The sequence below is a fragment of the Vulpes vulpes genome, chromosome 15 (genome assembly GCF_048418805.1).
Source record: "Vulpes vulpes isolate BD-2025 chromosome 15, VulVul3, whole genome shotgun sequence".
In the NCBI taxonomy this organism is placed as follows: Eukaryota; Metazoa; Chordata; class Mammalia; order Carnivora; family Canidae; genus Vulpes; species Vulpes vulpes.
Genome location: NC_132794.1, coordinates 77,443,537 through 77,465,284, shown reverse-complemented (window position 1 = coordinate 77,465,284; position 21,748 = coordinate 77,443,537). Strand labels below are relative to the sequence as shown.

The 21,748-nt window shown below is 48.6% G+C and overlaps 2 pseudogenes; both read left to right on the top strand.

The window, feature by feature from the left end:
• Positions 1–7,202: 7,202 nt before the first annotated feature.
• On the top strand, positions 7,203–9,796 carry LOC112919493 (metal transporter CNNM3 pseudogene; annotated as a pseudogene).
• Positions 9,797–15,941: 6,145 nt separating this feature from the next.
• On the top strand, positions 15,942–17,950 carry LOC112918778 (zinc finger and BTB domain-containing protein 14 pseudogene; annotated as a pseudogene).
• The last annotated feature ends 3,798 nt before the right edge of the window (positions 17,951–21,748 follow it).

The window sequence follows — 21,748 nt, the reverse complement described above, 5'->3', positions numbered from 1 at the left end:
TTGTTGTCTGATTGCTGAGCCTTGGATTTCCAGTACTATGTTGAATAGCAGTGGTGAGAGTGGACATCCCTGTCTTGCTCCTGATCTTAGGGGAAAGGCTCCAAGTGCTTCCCCATTGAGAATGATATTTGCTGTGGGCTTTTTGTAGATGGCTTTTAAGATGTTGAGGAATGTTCCCATTATCCCTACTCTGAAGACTTTTGATCAGGAATGGATGCTGTATTTTGTCAAATGCTTTCTCTGCATCTATTGAGAGGATCATATGGTTCTTGGTTTTTCTCTTGCTGATATGATGAATCATACTGATTGTTTTACAAGTGTTGAACCAGCCTTGCATCATGGGGATAAATCCTACTTGGTCATGGTGAATAATTTTCTTAATGTACTGTTGGATCCTATTGCCTAGTGTCTTGTTGAGAATTTTTGCATCCATGTTCATCAGGGATATTGGTCTGTAATTCTCCTTTTTGGTGGGGTCTTTGTCTGGTTTTGGAATAAAGGTGATGCTGGCCTCATAGAACGAATTTAGAAGTACTCCATCTCTTTCTATCTTTCCAAACAGCTTTAGTTGAATAGGTATGGTTTCTTCTTTAAACGTTTGATAGAATTCCCCTGGGAAACCATCTGGCCCTGGACTTTTGTGTCTTGGGAGGTTTTTGATGACTGCCTTAATTTCCTCGCTGGTTATTGGCCTGTTCAGGTTTTCTATTCTTCGTGTTCCAGTTGGTAGTTTGTGGCTTTCCAGAAAAGCGTCCATATCTTCTAGATTGCCTAATTTATTGGCATAGAGCTGTTCATAATATGTTTTTAAATTTTTTTGTATTTCCTTGGTGTTGGTAGTGATCTCTCCTTTCTCATTCACGATTCTATTAATCTGAGTCTTCTCTCTCTTCTTTTCAATAAGGCTGGCTAATGGTTTATCTATCTTATTAATTCTTTCAAAGAACCAACTCCTGGTTTTGTTGATCTGTTCCACAGTTCTTCTGGTCTCGATTTCGTTGAGTTCTGCTCAAATCTTTATTAACTCTCTTCTTCTGCTGGGTGTAGGATCTATTTGCTGTTTTTTCTCTAGCTCCTTTATGTGTAAGGTGAGCTCTTGTATTTGATTTCTTTCCAGTTTTTGAATGGATGCTTGTATTGTGATGTATTTCCCCCTCAGGACTGCTTTTGCTACATCCCTTAGATTTTGAATGGTTTTATCTTATTCTCATTAGTTTCCATGACTTTTCAATTCTTCCTTAATTTCCTGGTTGACCTTTTCATCTTTTAGCAGGATGGTCCTTAACCTCCACGTGTTTGAAGTCCTTCCAATCTTCTTGTGGTGATTTAGTCTAATTCCAAGGTATTATGGTCTGAGAATATGCAGGGGACGATCCCAATCTTTTGATATCGGTTCAGACCTGATTTCTGACCCAGTATGTGGTCTATTCTGGAGAAAGTTCCATGTGCATTTGAAAAGAATGTGCATTCAGTTGAGTTTGGATGTAAAGTTCTGTAGATAGCTGTGAAATCCATCTGGTCCAGTGTATCATTTAAAGCTCTCGTTTCTTTGAATATGTTGTGCTTAGAAGACATATCGAGGGTAGAAAGAGCTAGATTGAAGTCACCAAGTATAAGTGTATTATCATCTAGGTATGTCTTAATTTTGGTTATTAATTGATTGATATATTTGGCAGCTCCCACATTCGGGGCATATATATTGAGGATTGTTAAGTCCTCTTGTTGGACAGATCCTTTAAGTATGATATAGTGTTCCTCTTCATCTCTCACTACAGTCTTCGGGGTAAATTTTAGTTTATCTGTTATAAGGATGGCTACCCCTGCTTTCTTTTGAGGACCATTTGAATGGTAAATGGTTCTCCAACCTTTTATTTTCAGGCTGTAGGTGTCCTTATGTCTAAAATGAGTCTCTTGTAGACAGCAAATAGATGGGTCCTGCCTTTTTATCCAGTCTGAAACCCTGTGCCTTTTGATGGGGTCATTAAGCCCATTCACGTTCAGAGTTACTATTGACAGATATGAGTTTAGTGTCATCATGATATCTATTCAGTCCTTGTTTTTGTGGATTCTTCCACTGACTTCTTCTTAAGGGAGAATTTTAAGAGTCCCCCTTAAAATTTCTTGCAGAGCTGGCTTGGAGGTCACATATTCTTTCAGTTCCTGCCTGTCTTGGAAGCTCTTTATCTCTCCTTCCATTTTGAATGAGAGCTTTGCTGGATAAAGTATTCTTGGTTGCATGTTTTTCTCATTTAGGACCCTGAATATATCCTGCCAGCCCTTTCTGGCCTGCCAGGTCTCTGTGGAGAGGTCTTACCCTAATACTCCTCACCATAAAAGTCAGGAATTTTTTGTCTCTTGCTGCTTTAGAGATCTTCTCTTTATCTTTGGGATTTGCAAGCTTCACTATTAAATGTCAAAGTGTTGAACGGTTTTTATTGATTTTAGAGGGGGATCTCTCTATTTCCTGGATACAAATGCCTGTTTCACTTCCCAGATTAGGAAAGTTTCCAGTTATGATTTGTTCAAATACATATTCTGGACCTCTGTCCTTTTTGGCACCCTCGGGAACCCCAATTAAACGTAGGTTTTTCTTCCTCAGGCTGTCATCTATTTCCCTTAATATATTCTCATGGCCTTTTAATTGTTTGTGTCTTTTTTCCTCAGTTTCCCTTCTGGGAAATCTTCTGGTCTACTTTTGCTAATATGCATTTAATAAAAAATACACAAAAAACAAGGTAATGGTACTATTATGGCTTGACCCAGAATTCAAGTTGTGCAGCAAAGGGGGTACTTAGGCGACCGAAGCATGCCTGCAGGGAGGCTTTCAGGCCAGGAACCTGGGTGCTGGCTAAGCCTTCAGGCCTGTGTGTGAAGGTGCAACAGCAGCTCCTTTGAGCTCTTCCCTAGAAAGTGGGGGTGAGGGGGTGGCTGCCTCCCTGAGTCTGCTCCTCCTCCCTGCTGACATCTGGGGCTTTGACCCTTTCTTTTTTAATCTACTTTTGCTAAAACGCATTTAATGAAAAAATACACACACAAAAAAAAAACAAAATGCAAAACTATTTCCCTTGCCTCTTGGGCTTCTGGGATGTCATCACCTCCAGTTTATTGGGTTTGTTTCCAGTTGTTAATAAAGTATTGAAACAGTAAAAAAAAAAAAAAAACTTGCCATCAACTTGCCAACTTTGCCATCAACTTGTCTTCTATGTCACTCACTCGTTCTTCCACCTTGTTAACCCTCGTCATTAGGACTTCTAGTTTGGATTGCATCTCATTCAACTGATTTTTAATTTCTGCCTGATTAGATCTAAATTGTACAGTCATGAATTCTCTTGAGTCCTTTATCCCTTTTTCTAGAGCCACCAGTAGCTTTATAATAGTGCTTCTGAATTGGCTTTCTGACATTGAATTGTAATCCAAATTTTGTAACTCTTTGGGAGAGATGACTGTTTCTGATTCTTTCTTTTGAGGTGAGGTTTTCCTTCTAGTCATTTTGCTCAGTGCAGATTGGCCAAAAACAAGTTGTATTTGGAAAAGGAGAAAAAGAGAGGAGAGAAAGAAGGTAAGAAAAGAGAAAAAGAAAAAAGGAACAAGAAAAAGAGAGAAGAAAAAGAAAGAAAGCAAAAAGAAAAGGGTGGGGGAAGCAAACAGAAATGAAAAAGCAAAAAAAAAAAAAAAAAAAAACCACGGGGGAGTATCTTCTGATTCTGTATACTTTAAGTCCCTTGACTTCCCCTGGAACTTGTCCATCTAGCTGGTCTTCTGGGGGAGGGGCTTGTTGTGCTGAATTTCAGGTGTTAGCACTTAGGGAAGCTGCTCTGCCCCTGCCTGGTGCAGGGCTCAGTGGGGGTTGTTTACCCCATGAGGCCCCAGGAGGAACAACCCCAGTGGCGGGGCCAGCTCTGCAACCCTGGAGTCAGCCCCTGCAGTTAACTCCGGGGCTCTCCGTCTGCAGGGCCTGGAGGCTCCGGGGCGGGACCGCTGATCTGCTCAGCTCGGGGCATGAGCGTCCTTGCTGTCCTGGGCCCTCCCGGCCTCTGCCTGTCCTGGGGGGAGGCGGATCCTGGGCTGTATCCCGGTGCCCTGTGCTCTGGGGCCTGCGCTGTTGGATTCGCGCTCCCCGCCGTGTAGCCCCCTCCGCAGAGCCGCCGCCCGAGCCCCTCCGAGCTGCTCCTGGGTCAAGCTGAACTGCTCCCGGGGCCAGCCGTGTGCCCGCTGCAGCTCTTTAGGGAGGTCAGCGCACTCTCCCCGCGGCGCAGGTGTCTGTTTATTTTTTATTATTATTTTTTAATTATTTATTTATTTATGATAGTCACACACACACAGAGAGAGAGAGAGAGAGAGGCAGAGACACAGGCAGAGAGAGAAGGAGGCTCCATGCACCGGGAGCCCAACGTGGGACTCGATCCCGGGTCTCCAGGATCCCGCCCTGGGCCAAAGGCAGGCGCCAAACTGCTGCGCCACCCACGGATCCCCGGTGCAGGTGTCTGTTAGTGTCCCAGGGAGCCTGAGGGCATCCCCACCCCTCCTGGGGTCCCGCTCCAACTCCCTGCAAGCACCTTTCTGTCCGGGAAGGTTGGTGCAGCTCCTGCTTCTCCAGGCGGGGCTGTCCTGTCCTGGGGACACTCGCCCTGGCCTCTGGCTGGCTCCTCGCGGGGCCCCTCCCCCTTGGTGGCCTTTTGTTTCTTTATTTCTTTTTCCCCGTCTTCCTACCTTGATAGAAGCGCAAACTCTTCTCACTGTAGCATTCCAGCTGTTCTCTCTTTAAATCTCAGGCCGAATTCGTAGATTTTCAGGATGATTTGAAGGTTATCTAGTTAATTTGGTGGGGACAGGTGACTTGGGGACCCTACTCTTCGCCATCTTGCCCCACATCTCCACATCTTCTTTATTCATTCATCTTTCACATCTTCTTTATTCATTCATCTTTCGATGGAAACCGAGGCTCCTTCCACAGTTTGGCTATTGTGGACATTGCTGCTAGAAACATCGGGGTGCAGGTGTCCCGGCGTTTCATTGCATCTGCATCTTTGGGGTAAATCCCCAACACTGCAATTGCTGTGTTGTAGGGCAGATCTATTTTTAACTCTGAGGAACCTCCACACAGTTTTCCAGAGTAAAATACTAAAAAGACAAAATGAAAGAATACTATAAGTCTATGCCAATAAATTTGAAATGGACATATTCCTGGAATAGTACTAAAATTAACACAATCAAAATGGAAAACTTGGGGGGCAGGGCAAGATGGCGGAAGAGTAGGGTCCCCAAGTCCCCTGTCCCCACCAAATTACCTAGACAACCTTCAAATCATGCTGAAAATCTACGAATTCAGCCTGAGATTTAAAGAGAAAATAGCTGGAATGCTACTGTGAGAAGAGTTCACGCTTCTTTCAAGGTAGGAAGATGGGGAAAAATAAATAAGGAAACAAAAGGCATCCAAGGGGGAGGGACCCTGCGAGGAGCTGGGCTAAGGCCGGGGCGAGTGTCCCCAGGACAGGAAGGCCCAGGTCTGGAGAAGCAGGAGCTGCACCAATCTTCCCGGACAGAAAGGCCTCGCAGGGAGCTCGGGCAGGATCCCAGGAGGACGGGGATGCCCTCAGGCTCCCAGGGACACTAACAGACACCTGCCCCCGGGGAGAGTGCGCCGAGCTCCTAAAGGGCTGCAGCGCGCGCCGGATGGACCCAGGAGCAGCTCAGAGGGGCTCAGCCAGAGGCTCAGCTCGGAGAGGGCCTGCGCAGGCCAGAGCGCGAATCCAACAGCGCAGGCCCAGGACCACAGAACGCCTGGGACACAGCCCAAGATCCAGTGCTCCCCCTGGGACAGGCAGCAGCCAAGAGGGCACAGGATAGCAAGGACGCTCCTGTCCCGAGCTGAGCAGATCAGCAGCCCCGCCCCGGAGCCTCCAGGCCCCTGGAGACTGAGAGCTCCGTAGTTACTGCGGGAGCTGAATCCAAGGCTCCAGAGCTGGCCTCCGCCACTGTGGTTGTTCCTCCTGGGGCGTCACAGGATAAACAACCCCTACTGAGCCTCACAGTGGCCTCACAGGATAAACAGCTTAAACATCTTTTACTGAGCCCTGCACCAGGCAGGGCGCTGAGCAGCTCCCCCAAGTGCTAACACCTGAAAATCCGCCCAGTAGGCCCCTCTCCCAGAGGACCAGCTAGACGGACAGGGGAAAAACAAATTATTGACCATGCAGCACTGGAAAGTTCCAGGGGAAGTCAAGGGTCTTACAGTATACAGAATCAGAGGATACTCTCCCTTGTTTTTTCAGTTTTTGATTTCTGTTTGCTTCCCTCCCTTTTTTTTTCTTTTTTTTTTCTTCTCTTTTTTCTTTTTTCTGTTTTTCTTTTTCTTTCCTTCTTTTTCTTCTCTCTTTTCCTCCTTTTCCCAATACAACTTGTTTTTGGCCACTCTGCACTGAGCAAAATTACTAGAAGGAAAACCTCACCTCAAAAGAAAGAATAGAAACAGCCCGCTCTCCCACAGAGTTACAAAATTTGGATTACAATTCAATGTCAGAAAGCCAATTCAGAAGCACTATTATTGTTGTGCCCAGGATTGCGAATCCGAGAAACCACCGAGGAACCGACACCGATGCAAACACACGAGGGTTTATTAACAAGCTCGAGCCTGGGTCCAAGTATATCCGACACAGCGGAGCAGGGACTTGGACCCAGGCTCGAGCTTGTAAATAAACCCTCGTGTGTTTGCATCGGTGTCGGTTCCTCGGTGGTTTCTCGGATTCGCAATCTTGGGCACAACATTTGGGGGTTCGTCCGGGATCCGAGAGACCTCCAGGACCCCATCCGGAGGGTTTCATGCGTGGTGAATGCTCTCAACTTTTCCACCTTTTGCGTGCATATTCTGAGAGCTCTAAACTGTACTTTACCTGTAGGAATTCCAATCTGTATTGGGTCGGCATTGGCTTAAGGGGGCGCTGGCGGGCTGTCGACTGGGGGTCTTGAGGAGACGTCCCTTGCCCCTGCCTCGAGGGCAGGGTCCTCATCTGTAAGGAGGACGGGGTCCTGTGTCAGGAGGGCCGGCTGCCAGCTCTTCGGGTTACCTTCTGTTTCGTCTCCGCAGCCGCCCTGGAACGTTTGCCTGTGTTCTTGTGTTCTTGTTACCTGTTTTGTGCGCTTGTCTGTATTACTGTGTCTTTAACTGTCATAACTGTCTGCATAAGGAGAGGGGGCAGCAGGCGATGGCGACGGCTCGTCTAGGCTGGTTGCTCGCCGCGCTGTGCCTGGGCATCGCCGCCGGGGAAGCCGCGTCGGGCCCGCGAGTGCTGGGCGTCTGTCTGGAGGAAGACGGAGACGCGGACGCGGGGTGGGCGTGCGGAGGAGAGGCGCGGGCCGCCCCGAGGCCGCCTTCCACCTGCGCCTCTTCGGCTTGGGCTTGGCCAACAGCTCCTGGTCCTGGGTGGCCCCCGAGGGGGCGGGTGGCTCCCGGGCGGCCCCCGAGGGGGCGGGTGGCTCCCAGGCGGCTGGCGGCGGCGGCGGCGGCCCCCGCGGGCAAGTGGCACGCGATGCTGCGCCTGCCCGCCGAGGCTGTGCGCCCGCATTCGGCGCTGCTGGCCGGGCGCGTGGAGCCGGGCGGCGCGGCCCCGGAGGAGGCGCCTCGCCCTGGGCGCTGGGCCTGGGGGCGGCGGGGCTGCTGGCGCTGGCAGCGCCGGCGAGGGGCCTGCAGCTGAGCACACTGGCCCGGCCCCCCGAGGTGCAGGCGCTGCGCCAGAGCGGCACGGACGCCGAGGGTGCGGGGCGCAGCGCCTGGAGCCTGCGCGGGCCCTGGGCGCTCTGTTGCTGCTGTACCGCGCGGCCGACCAGCGCGCCACGCCCGCCGTGCTGGGCCGCGCGGGCTCGTGTTCCTCGTGGGCGAGGTGGTGCCGGCCGCCGGGAGCGCTGCTGCTCAGCCGCCTGGCGGTGCTGCTGAGCCTGCCGGTGGCGCTGCCCGTGGGCCAGCTGCTGGAGCTGGCGGCGCGGCCTGGGCGGCTGCGCGAGCGCATACTGGGGCCCGTGGCGGCGGCGACCCTACAGCGACCTCAGCAGGGCGTGCTGCGCTGTCGGACCCTGGAGGATGTGCTCACGCCGCTGGAGGACTGCTTCATGCTGGACTTCGGCGTCCGGGCCAGCATCATGCAGAGCGGCCACACGCGCATTCTGCTGTACGAGGAGGAGCGCTCCAACATTGTGGACATGCTGTACCTCAAGGACTTGGCCTTCGTGGATCCCGAAGACTGCACGCTGCTCAGCACCATCACCCGCTTTTACAACCATCCGCTCCACTTTGTCTTCAACGACACCAAGCTGGACGCCGTCCTGGAGGAGTTCAAATGAGGGAAGTCTCACCTGGCCATCGTGCAAAAGGTGAACCAGGAGGGTGAAGGTGACCCCTTTTACGAGGTGCTGGGCCTCGTCACCCTGGAGGATGTCATTGAGGAGAACATCAAGTCTGAGATCCTGGATGAGTCTGAGGACTACCTACATGCCACCGTCAGGAAGAAGCCTGCTCCTCTGAGTGCCCCTCTCTGGCGAAAAGAGGAATTCTTGTTCAAGATGAATATAAAGTGAAAATCTCGCCTCAGCTGCTCTTGGCCACCCAGCGCTTCCCGTCTGGAGAGGTGGATGTATTCAGCCCCCTGCGAATCTCCGAGAAGGTCCTGCTGCACCTGCTGAAGCATCCCAGCGTCAACCAGGAAGTGAGGTTTGACGAGAGCAACGTGTGGCTGCACACCATTACCTGTACCAGGGCAGCCAGCCAGTGGATTATTTCATTCTCATCCTGCAGGGCAGGATTGAGGTAGAGATCGGGAAAGAGGGCCTAAGTTCGAGAATGGAGCCTTCCTACTACGGAGTGTCTGCCCTGACAGCGCCCTTCTCGGTTCACCAGTCCCCAGTGTCCTCGCTCCAGTCCGTCCACCACGACCCGCAGCCAGAGCCAGCCGATGGCGCTCGCTTGTCTGCATACTGTCCTGACTACACCGTGAGGGCCCTCTCCAACCTGCAGCTCATCAAGGTCACGTGGCTGCAGTACCTCAATGCACTCCTGGCCACTCGAGCCCAGACCCATTTGGGGGTGGCAAGAGGGCTGGGGGATGGTTGGTGGTAGGCTTTCTACTTTGCCTTTTTCTCTTTATGCCCCCTTAGGGAGGGGCGGGAGCTCTGGCGGCAGCTCCGGGGTGAGGAGACAAGCCCCGGAGTAGGAAGAGCTGGGTCTGCTTCGGGGCCTAGCCACCAGCTGGCCGAGTGACCTTAGGCAAATCACTCTGTAATTTGTCAGCGCCTCAGTTTCCTCCTCTGCCTATCAATGTTTGTGGGGTTGAAAGCACTTTGTGAAGTATAAAGCGTCGGTATGTACATAAGGAATGATTATTGTTTGTAAACGGGGTTTTTTTTTTGTTGTTGTTGTTGTTGTTGTAAGAAAAATTAGCAATTGCCCAGTTCTTGGATTTTGAACCTGGGAACCTTGGATTGAAGTTGGAGATCCCCCTAAACTCCTTGAAATTGTATGCAGAAATAGTGAGAGTGTGCATTTTTGGGGAATAAAGATCCATCGCCAGCAAGTTTTCAAAGGGGGCTGTGACCCAGAAGAGTTAAGAACTATGATTATTTTACTAAGATGGCTAAAATGCTTCTTTGTTGTCAGCTGCTTTTATCAAATTCCAGACCATTGTCCAGCAAACACTATAGAAATGTTTGAACAGTTGGATTTCAAACATTTTTATTTTGTGGGGTGATGCTTACCAATGGTACAGCTCTAAGCAAGTGAACATAAACACATGTAAGTGTATTTTGTCTGGTTAGGGGTTTATCTGTTTTGCTATTCCATACTAATGTCTGAGAGGCAACAGTGTCCGATGAAAGCAAATTGTTTGGAAACCATGCCTTTCTCCTTGGCTTTGCTATGCCATAATCCCTTGTTTTCCATACTTGGAATCCTATTTCCATCCATATTGTTGAACTATCTGACGTGAAGCTATGAGAGCTATGGCCTAGCCCCCTTTCTGCAGGCCGATTGCCCCCGGCAGACTGATCTGTAGAGTGCAGGGCTCTTGGGGCAGTCCCGTGGGTCCTGCCTCATGTGGTGTGTCCACCTGGCATATGTGAGCACGTGCACACTTGGCAGTCCCTTTGCCCCGTCCCCATGTTCCCTGTGGCAGCAGAACCCACAGGCTTCAGGAAGAGCAGTTGTACTTGCTGGCTTTGCTGATGGAAACGACCCTTCTTTCGTGTATCTGGTATCCCCATTCCGTTCATGTACATGACATGCCTCTTCTGGATTTGGCGTCCTGGCCTCTTTAGCAGCCTGCTCCTTTTGTGTTGGCCTGATCAAGGCATCTCTGATGCCCTTCTTCAAAAAGTGGAAAGCCGAATCTCATGCGGTTTGAATGTTGAGATTCCCAAAAGGAAGCAATGCAGAGAGTAGTTTTCTCCAACTTTGGCTCTCAAGGCCTCCTGGGAGGGCTTCTTGCAGAACCACGTTGCCTCCAGCCATCCTTCCATGCTTCTGATTAGCTTCAGAGCCTGGGCAAGGTATGAGCATGTGACCATCTTGCAAGAAGGGAACCGAGGATCGCAAACACCTGATTTTCTTCAGGCCACACCGCCAGTTGGTGGCAGGGCTGGGCAGGGCTCGGCAGAGGTACGCCACGCTCCCCGAGGTCTCCTAGAATGATGGAAAGACTCACATCGCCTACTGTGGTGCCTCCAACTACAGGATGGCCGAAGGCCCTGTGGATTGCCCATGGCACGTTTCTCTTCAGGGGCCAGGTATACAACTAGTCCCCATGCCGCAGTGCTGGCAACTGAGGGTCTGAAAGGACTTTGTGTAGGCCACAGGACAAAGAAGTGTCAGACGTCTGAGTGGGACCTGGAGAGCCGGGACCCGGAACCCATGCTCCTGGGTGGGATAGAGTGGAGGTTTCCCGGCACGCAGAGATGCTGCCTGGTCCATGTCCTCCCAGGTGGGGCGGCGTCTTGTCTGAGGTCACCCTGAGGCCACAACAGTGCACTGCTTTGTGGTCCCCTCTCAGAAAGGATGTGATGGCCTTGGGGGTTGCGTGCAGGTAGAGGCCTCATGAGTGAAGGTCTCATGGGTCAGTCGTATGCCCGGAAGCCTGCATATGAGTGGATGTTGAAAGTGGCAGCTCCTCCACGTTGGCATCTGGCCTGAGATTGCCACGGCCAAAAGCAGAAGTTGGGGACTTGCACGCTCCCCTCCTGTGAAGTGGAGTGTCTTCACTTCTTGCCAGAGGATCTGGCCACAAGTGGTGCTGCAGCCATTGGCCCTTCACTCAACAAGGCGATGTCAACGGGCTGAGGCTCAGCAAGATGGGGCAGAGAGCCTGTGCCAGCCATTGCCGGCCTCCCAGGGGTTTCGCCAAGCTCAGGAGGCAAGGGGACGAGACAACATTTCCCTTTGCCTTGGGCCGCTTGCCAGGAGCTTCAGGGCCTCTGCCGGCCCTCAGGGCCAGCCCAGCAGTAAACTCATTGCAGACACAGTGCGTGAGTGGTCTTCAAACCTCTGCAAGAGGAGAGGCTCTCTGGGAAGGCCAGCCTGGTGTCCCAAGATGGTTGTGTTCGGACGCCTGCTGCCAGGCAGGCACTGCAGAGAGGATCTGTTATCGACGCCTTCTCTGATGATGATGAGGCACTCACCACTACCACCACCAGCACCCTGTCCCCCTTCCGGAGAAAGCTGTGGGAACTCAGAGCTGTGGGGCTTTGTCCTTCCTGCACATTCTTGGCCACTCCAAAGGCTCGCGCGTTTGTGTGGCCAAAGAGGGTGTTCTTCTTTGGTCACAGCATCCCGAGGGTGGATTCCTTGCTCCTGACCGGACCTGTGGACATGGCTGTGCTTCCAGGGGAGTCCCATGGAGTCACTTGTTCTCCCGAGGTTGATGTGAAAATAAACTTTTTGGTACAGTCAGGGCAATTTGCCCCATCCCCGAGTTCACTTTGGCAGATGAAAACAGACGTCTAGGAAAGCTTGCATGCTGTTCTTAGATTTGGCACTTCAGACCCTTTGGCTTTCCTGTGTGTGGAATCCTAATTCCATTGATATTGTTGAAATCTCTCTCATGAGCCCGCTCCCTGCCCTCCTTGTACTCAGGCTTTTTCCTGGCCCCAGCCTGATCTGTGATCCATTCTAGTGCCTCTGCGGATTCCCCTGGGTCCTGCTGACCAGCCATCCCACCAGGGATAATGTGAGAAGACAAGTGTACCTACGTTCAGGGCATGTCTTCTTATCCCCAGGTTCGCTGAGGCCGATAAAACCAAGGTATTGGGAAAGCTCGCATGGTCTCCGTGGCTTTGGTGCTCCAGAGTCCTTTGTTTTCTTCTGTTTGAAAAACTAACTCCATTGATATTGTTGAGCTGAAACTATTTAGTCACAACAAAGGCCCAATTTTTTCCTCGAGTGTGCATTTCATTTCTTCAGTTAAGGCCTTCAGAGACATGGTAAATTTGGACCAGGGGATTTTTAGTTACCAACATTGAAGAAACCCTAAGGTTTAAGAACAGACTCTCCATAACCCATGAGCAGGTGTGGCCTAAGCTGAGGGCCCTCTATGAGACTGGGCTACCCCCGGACCCCCATCGATATCAGCCAGGTGACTGGGTATACGTGTGGAGATACCAACACCAGACACTTCAACCTCGCTGGAAGGGACCCTACATCATGATCCTGACCACTCCCACTGCTCTCAAGGTTGATGGGATTACTCCCTGGGTCCACTACACCAACGTCCGGCCAGCTGACCCACACACCATTCTCAAGGACTTTGTTCCAGAATTGAAAAGCCAACTGGACAAGGACAATCCCCTAAAGCTAAGACTGCACGGATCTCACTTATTTCCCACCTCCAAGACTCCCTAGTCCGAGGTTGTCCTCTAAAACAGAAGGGGATTAGACTTAGTCTTCTTACAACAAAGGGTGGGGGGGGGGGGGTTATTTGCTGCCTTAAATGTAAATAAGAGCGAGAACAGCAACAAGGTTGGTGAGAATCCTGGTTTAATAATTCCCCCTGGCTCACTCTGAGAGCAACCTGGACTCATGATTGGGTCCCTCATAGGATCCTCTGAAAAAGGGGGGAATGTGGGACCCAGGAAATTTAACAAAAATCCCCTACCCCTGGACAAGCAGAGCAGGACTGACTCCATTTTGTGCTGCACCTGCTTTGTGCTGACCTGCTTATTGCTTAGGGCACTGCCCCACCCTAGTCAAGCCCAGGACACACCCTAATCAGAAATCGGCTCAGAGATAGGCCAGTTCAAATGGATACTTTAGGGTAAAATGTAATTCAATCGGCCATCTGCCTGTGGACCAATATGACTGTGCAACTTTCTGCATATCCCATTGGCCACTGGTCCCTATAAAGCTGCTACACCTCTTAGGCTCGGGGTCCAAGTCACTGCTCCGCTGTGTCGGGTATACTTGGACCCAAGCTCGAGCTTCTAAATAAACCCTCGTGTGTTTGCATCAGTGTCAGCTCCGTGGTGGTTTCTCAGATTTGCAATCTTGGGCACAACAATTATAAAGCTACTGGTGGCTCTAGAGAAAAGCAAAAAGGACTCAAGAGACTTCATGACTGCAGAACTTAGATCTAATCAGGCAGAAATTAAAAATCAATTAAATGAGATGCAATCCAAACTAGAGGTCCTAACGATGACAGTTAACGAGGTGGAAGAATGAGTGACATAGAAGACAAGTTGATGGCAACGAGGGAAACTGAGGGAAAAAGAGACAGGCAATTAAAAGATCATGAGGATAGATTAAGGGAAATAAGTGACAGCCTGAGGAAGAAAAACCTACATTTAATTGGGGTTCCCGAGGGTGCTGAAAGGGACAGAGGGCAAGAATATGTATTTGAGCAAATCATAGCTGAAAACTTTCCTAATCTGGGAAGGGAAACAGGCATTCAGATCCAGGAAATAGAGAGATTCTCCCCCTAAAATCAATAAAAACCGTTCAACACCTCGACATTTAATAGTGAAGCTTGCAAATCCCAAACATAAAGAGAAGATCCTTAAAGCAGCAAGAGACAAGAGATCCCTAACTTATATGGGGCAAAATATCAGATTAACAGCAGATCTCTCCACAGAGACCTGGCAGGCCAGAAAGGGCTGGCAGGATATATTCAGGGTCCTAAATGAGAAAAACATGCAGCCAAGAATACTTTATCCAGCAAGGCTCTCATTCAGAATAGAAGTAGAGACAAAGAGCTTCCAGGTCAGGCAGGAACTGAAAGAATATGTGACCTCCAAGCCAGCTCTGCAAGAAATTTTAAGGGGGACTCTTAAAATTCCCTTTTAATAAGAAGTCCAGTGGAACAATCCACAAAAACAGGGACTGAATAGGTATCATGATGACACTAAACACATATCTTTCAATAGTAACTCTGAATGTGAACGGGCTTAATGACCCCATCAAAAGGCACAGGGTTTCAGACTGGATAAAAAAGGCAGGACCCATCTATTTGCTGTCTCCAAGAGACTCATTTTAGACATAAGGACACTGACAGCTTGAAAATAAAAGGTTGGAGAACCATTTACCATTCAAATGGTCCTCAAAAGAAAGCAGGGGTAGCCATCCTTATAGCAGATAAACTAAAATTTACCCCGAAGACTGTAGTGAGAGATGAAGAGGGACACTATATCATACTTAAAGGATCTGTCCAACAAGAGGACTTAACAATCCTCAATACATATGCCCCGAATGTGGGAGCTGCCAAATATATCAATCAATTAATAACCAAAATTAAGACATACTTAGATGATAATACACTTATACTTGGTGACTTCAATCTAGCACTTTCTACCCTCGATAGGTCTTCTAAGCACAACGTCTCCAAGGAAACGAGAGCTCTAAATGATACACTGGACCAGATGGATTTCACAGATATCTACAGAACTTTACGTCCAAACTCAACTGAATACACATTCTTCTCACATGCACATGGAACTTTCTCCAGAATAGACCACACACTGGGTCACAAATCAGGTCTGAACCGATACCAAAAGATTGGGATCGTCCCCTGCGTATTCTCAGACCATAATACCTTGGAATTAGAACTAAATCACAACAAGAAGTTTGGAAGGACCTCAAACACGTGGAGGTTAAGGACCATCCTGCTAAAAGATGAAAGGGTCAACCAGGAAATTAAGGAATATTAAAAAGATTCATGGAAGCTAATGAGAATGAAGATACAACCGTTCAAAATCTTTGGGATGCGGAGCTCCCGGCTCGCGGGGCGCGGCGCGGGGCTGCGGAGCCCGGCCGCACGCCCGCTCCCGCTCCCGCTCCCGCTCCCGCTCCGGCTCCCGCTCCCGCTCCCGCTCCCGCTCCGGCTCCCGCTCCCGCTCCCCCTCCCCCTCCCCCTCCCGCTCCCGCTCCCGCTCCCGCTCCCCCTCCCGCTCCCGCTCCCGCTCCCGCTCCCCCTCCCCCTCCCGCTCCCCCTCCCGCTCCCGCTCCCGCTCCCGCTCCCCCTCCCCCTCCCGCTCCCGCTCCCGCCCCCGCTCGCCGCCGCCGCCGCCGGCCCTCCCGCTCGGGTTCGGAGCGGCGGGCCCCACTCTGCACCGGACTCCGATTAGGAAAGAACAAGCGGCCCTTCCTCCTCCGGGCTCCGAGGCTGGAGCTTCTGTTCGGGGAGGGCTGCAGACGGCCCGTCAGCCCCCCGCCTCCCGGGCCCGGAGAGAGGAGAGCGAGGCCGCAGGGGCTCCCGAGCCCGCCGGGGTCTGGCGCTGGGCCCTCCGCTTCCCGCCCATGCCGGCCGTGCGAGCCTGCCGCCGGGAAGTCGTGCCGCCGCCATTGTCGCGGCCGCTCCGGGGCAGGGGAGGCGGCGGCCGCCGCTTATCTAAGTCTGCCTTGGCGGGGGCCGCTGCCGCCCGCCCGGTAACGGCGGCGCTTGGGGAGCCCCGCCGCGGACGAGCAGCTGGGGCTCCGCCTCGCCCCCACCTACCCAGAGCTGGACCTGATGCTGCCAGTCACCCTCCTCTCTGTTCCCAACCTGAAAATGGGTACATGTGCAAGTGGCAGGACAAGAAAGGACTGGCGTGCCCCTGATCAGAGTTATTCTGATCTGAAGAATTTGGTGTTTAAAGCATTAAGATAATAGCCTGAGTTGTTCATGGAGTTTTTCATCAGTATGTCTGAAACCATTAAATATAATGACGATGATCATAAAACTCTGTTTCTGAAAACGCTAAATGAACAACGCCTGGAAGGAGAATTCTGTGATATTGCTATTGTGGTTGAAGATGTGAAATTCAGAGCACACCGGTGTGTTCCTGCTGCCTGCAGCACCTACTTTAAGAAGCTTTTCAAGAAGCTTGAGGTTGATAGCTCTTCAGTAATAGAAATAGATTTTCTTCGTTCTGATATATTCGAAGAGGTCCTGAACTACATGTATACAGCAAAGATTTCGGTGAAAAAAGAAGATGTTAACTTAATGATGTCATCAGGTCAGATTCTTGGTATCCGATTTTTGGATAAACTCTGTTCTCAGAAGCGTGACGTATCTAGTCCTGATGAAAATAACGGCCAGTCGAAAAGTAAGTATTGTCTCAAAATAAATCGCCCCATTGGAGATGCTGCTGACGCTCAGGATGACGATGTGGAAGAAATTGGAGACCAGGATGACAGTCCCTCTGATGACACAGCAGAAGGCACCCCCCCAAGTCAGGAGGACGGCAAGTCGCCCACAACGACGCTCAGGGTTCAGGAGGCAATCTTGAAAGAGCTGGGGAGTGAGGAAGTTCGAAAAGTAAATTGCTACGGCCAGGAAGTAGAATCCATGGAGACCCCAGAATCGAAAGATTTGGGGTCCCAGACTCCTCAAGCCTTAACATTTAACGATGGAATGAGTGAAGTGAAGGACGAACAGACACCGGGCTGGATGACGGCTGCCAGTGACATGAAGTTCGAATATTTACTTTATGGCCACCATCGGGAGCAGATTGCCTGCCAGGCGTGCGGGAAGACCTTCTCTGACGAGGGCAGGTTGAGGAAGCACGAGAAACTCCACACGGCCGATAGGCCGTTTGTTTGTGAAATGTGCACAAAAGGTTTTACTACACAGGCCCACCTGAAAGAACACCTAAAAATCCACACGGGGTATAAGCCCTATAGTTGTGAGGTGTGTGGAAAATACTTCATCCGTGCCCCAGACTTAAAGAAGCACGAGAGAGTTCACAGTAACGAGAGACCATTCGCGTGCCACATGTGTGACAAAGCCTTCAAACACAAGTCCCACCTCAAAGATCATGAACGAAGACACAGAGGGGAAAAGCCTTTTGTCTGTGGCTCTTGCACCAAGGCGTTCGCCAAGGCATTGGATCTGAAAAGGCACGAGAACAATATGCACAGTGAACGGAAGCAGGTTACCCCCAGTGCCATCCAGAGTGAGACAGAACAGTTGCAGGCAGCAGCGATGGCCGCCGAAGCGGAGCAGCAGTTGGAAACAATCGCCTGTAGCTAGAGGTGATGGGACAGGACCATTTTGCCTGAGCGCCGGAGACTGCATTGTTCATAATACATGAACGCCAGTCACTGTACTTTTGTGGAAACTTACGGAGCATTGTACTCACTGGACTTAAGGCAGTGCTTGGTTAGGTATTTTTAAAACTTTGCAAGGAAATAGTGTTCCTTGGTTCTGACCAAACAGTCTCACTGTCCCGTCTGGTGTCTAGTAGTAATGTTGCCAGTAAGCCCTCCCCCACCCTCTCTTTTTTACGATTTTAATTTGAGAACTCCTGTGTCCAGTTCAGAAGTGAGAGACTTCTATTCCATTTTTAATTCCTCTGTACGCTTGCCGCACCGGCATGTGTACTGCACAGAGTGATAATTGAGTAAATTGATTTCCTAATCATCACGCTTACATGGGACTTATGGTCAAAACAGCATTTTTAATAACTTAATAAAAGTAATTCTTGTAGATGCAGAAAATACTGATGGGTGGTTGACCAAGAACACCCCCACGGATATGAAAACAAGTTCCAGAATTGCAGAATGGTATTAGATTTATATTTGGTTTGTTAATTTTGTATTTCACAGATATCTACAGAACTTTACATCCAAACTCAACTGAATACACATTCTTCTCAAGTGCACATGGAACTTTCTCCAGAATAGACCACATACTGGGTCACAAATCGGGTCTGAACCGATACCAAAAGATCGGGATAGTCCCCTGTATATTCTCAGACCATAATGCCTTGAAATTAGAACTTAATCACAACAAGAAGTTTGGAAGGACCACAAACACATGGAGGTTAAGGACCATCCTGCTAAAAGATGAAAAGGTCAACCAGGAAATTAAGGAAGAATTGAGAAGATTCATGGAAACTAATGAAAATGAAGATACAACCGTTCAAAATCTTTGGGACGCAGCAAAAGCAGTCCTGAGGGGGAAATACATCACAATACAAGCATACATTCAAAAACTGGAAAGAACTCAAATTCAAAAGCTCACCTTACACATAAAGGAACTAGAGAAAAAGCAACAAATAGACCCCACCCCCAGCAGAAGAAGACAGTTAATTAAAATTCGAGCAGAACTAAATGATATCGAGACCAAAAGAACTGTGGAACAGATCAACAGAACCAGGAGCTAGTTCTTTGAAAGAATTAATAAGATAGATAAACCATTAGCCAACCTTATTAAAAAGAAGAGAGAGAAGACTCAAATTAATAAAATCATGAATGAGAAAGGAGAGATCACTACCAACACCAAGGAAATACAAACGATTCTAAAAACATATTATGAACAGCTGTATGCCAATAAATTAGGAAATCTAGAAGAAATGGATGCATTCCTGGAAAGCCACAAACTACCAAAACTGGAGCAGGAAGAAATAGAAAACCTGAACAGGCCAATAACCAGGGAGGAAATTGAAGCAGTCATCAAAAACCTCCCGAGACACAAGAGTCCAGGGCCAGATGGCTTCCCAGGGGAATTCTATCAAACATTTAAAGAAGAAATCATACCTATTCAACTAAAGCTGTTTGGAAAGATAGAAAGAGATGGAGTACTTCCAAATTCATTCTATGAGGCCAGCATCACCTTAATTCCGAAACCAGACAAAGACCCCACCAAAAAGGAGAATTACAGACCAATATCCCTGATGAACATGGATGCAAAAATTCTCAACAAGATACTAGCCAATAGGATCCAACAACACATTAAGAAAATTATTCACCATGACCAAGTAGGATTTATCCCCGGGACACAAGGCTGGTTCAACACTCGTAAAACCATCAATGTGATTCATCATATCAGCAAGAGAAAAACCAAGAACCATATGATCCTCTCATTAGATGCAGAGAAAGCATTTGACAAAATACAGCATCCATTCCTGATCAAAACACTTCAGAGTGTTGGGATAGAGGGAACTTTCCTCGACATCTTAAAAGCCATTTACGAAAAGCCCACAGCAAATATCATTCTCAATGGGGAAGCACTTGGAGCCTTTCCCCTAAGATCAGGAACAAGACAGGGATGTCCACTCTCACCACTGCTGTTCAACATAGTTCTGGAAGTCCTCGCCTCAGCAATCAGACAACAAAAAGACATTAAAGGCATTCAAATTGGCAAAGAAGAAGTCAAACTCTCCCTCTTCGCCGATGACATGATACTCTACATAGAAAACCCAAAAGCCTCCACCCCAAGATTGCTAGAACTCATACAGCAATTTGGTAGCGTGGCAGGATACAAAATCAATGCCCAGAAATCAATGGCATTTCTATACACTAACAATGAGACTGAAGAAAGAGAAATTAAGGAGTCAATCCCATTTACAATTGCACCCAAAAGCATAAGATACCTAGGAATAAACCTAACCAAAGAGGTAAAGGATCTATACCCTAACAACTATAGAACACTTCTGAAAGAAATTGAGGAAGACACAAAGAGATGGAAAAATATTCCATGCTCATGGATTGGTAGAATTAATATTGTGAAAATGTCAATGTTACCCAGGGCAATTTACACGTTTAATGCAATCCCTATCAAAATACCATGGACTTTCTTCAGAGAGTTAGAACAAATTATTTTAAGATTTGTGTGGAATCAGAGAAGACCCCGAATAGCCAGGGGAATTTTAAAAAAGAAAACCATATCTGGGGCATCACAATGCCAGATTTCAGGTTGTACTACAAAGCTGTGGTCATCAAGACAGTGTGGTACTGGCACAAAAACAGACACATAGATCAATGGAACAGAATAGAGAACCCAGAACTGGACCCTGAAATGTATGGTCATCTAATATTCGATAAAGGAGGAAAGACTATCCATTGGAAGAAAGACAGTCTCTTCAATAAATGGTGCTGGGAAAATTGGACATCCGCATGCAGAAGAATGAAACTGGACCACTCTCTTTCACCATACACAAAGATAAACTCAAAATGGATGAGAGATCTAAATGTGAGACAAGAGTCCATCAAAATCCTAGAGGAGAACACAGGCACCACCCTTTTTGAACTCGGCCACAGTAACTTCTTGCAAGATACATCCATGAAGGCAAAAGAAACAAAAGCAAAAATGAACTATTGGGACTTCATCAAGATAAGAAGCTTTTGCACAGCAAAGGATACAGTCAACAAAACTAAAAGACAACCTACAGAATGGGAGAAGATATTTGCAAACGACATATCAGATAAAGGGCTAGTTTCCAAAATCTATAAAGAACTTATTAAACTCAACACCAAAGAAACAAACAATCCAATCATGAATTGGGCAAAAGACATGAAGAGAAATCTCACAGAGGAAGACATGGACATGGCCAACATGCACATGAGAAAATGCTCTGCATCACTTGCCATCAGGGAAATACAAATCAAAACCACAATGAGATACCACCTCACCCCAGTGAGAATGGGGAAAATTAACAAGGCAGGAAACAACAAATGTTGGAGAGGATGCGGAGAAAAGGGAACCCTCTTACACTGTTGGTGGGAATGTGAACTGGTGCAGCCACTCTGGAAAACTGTGTGGAGGTTCCTCAAAGAGTTAAAAATAGACCTGCCCTACGACCCAGCAATTGCACTGTTGGGGATTTACCCCAAAGATTCAGATGCAATGAAACGTCGGGACACCTGCACCCCGATGTTTCTATCAGCAATGGCCACAATAGCCAAACTGTGGAAGGAGCCTCGGTGTCCATCGAGAGATGAATGGATAAAGAAGATGTGGTTTATGTATACAATGGAATATTACTCAGCAATTAGAAACGACAAATACCCACCATTTGCTTCAACGTGGATGGAACTGGAGGGTATTATGCTGAGTGAAATAAGTCAATCGGAGAAGGACAAGCAGTGTATGTTCTCATTCATTTGGGGAATATAAATAATAGTGAAAGGGAATATAAAGGAAGGGAGAAGAAATGTTGGGAAATATCAGGAAGGGAGACAGAACATCAAGACTCCTAACTCTGGGAAACGAACTAGGGGTGGTGGAAGGGGAGGAGGGCGGGTGTTGGAGGGGAATGGGTGACGGGCACTGAGGTGGACACTTGACGGGATGAGCACTGGGTGTTTTTCTGTATGTTGGTAAATTGAACACCAATAAAAATTAATTCAAAAAAAATCTTTGGGATGCAGCAAAAGCAGTCCTGAGGGGGAAATACATCGCAATACAAGCATCCATTCAAAAACTGGAAAGAACTCAAATACAAAGCTAACCTTACACATAAAGGAGCTAGAGAAAAAACAGCAAACAGATACTACACCCAGCAGAAGAAAAGAGTTAATAAA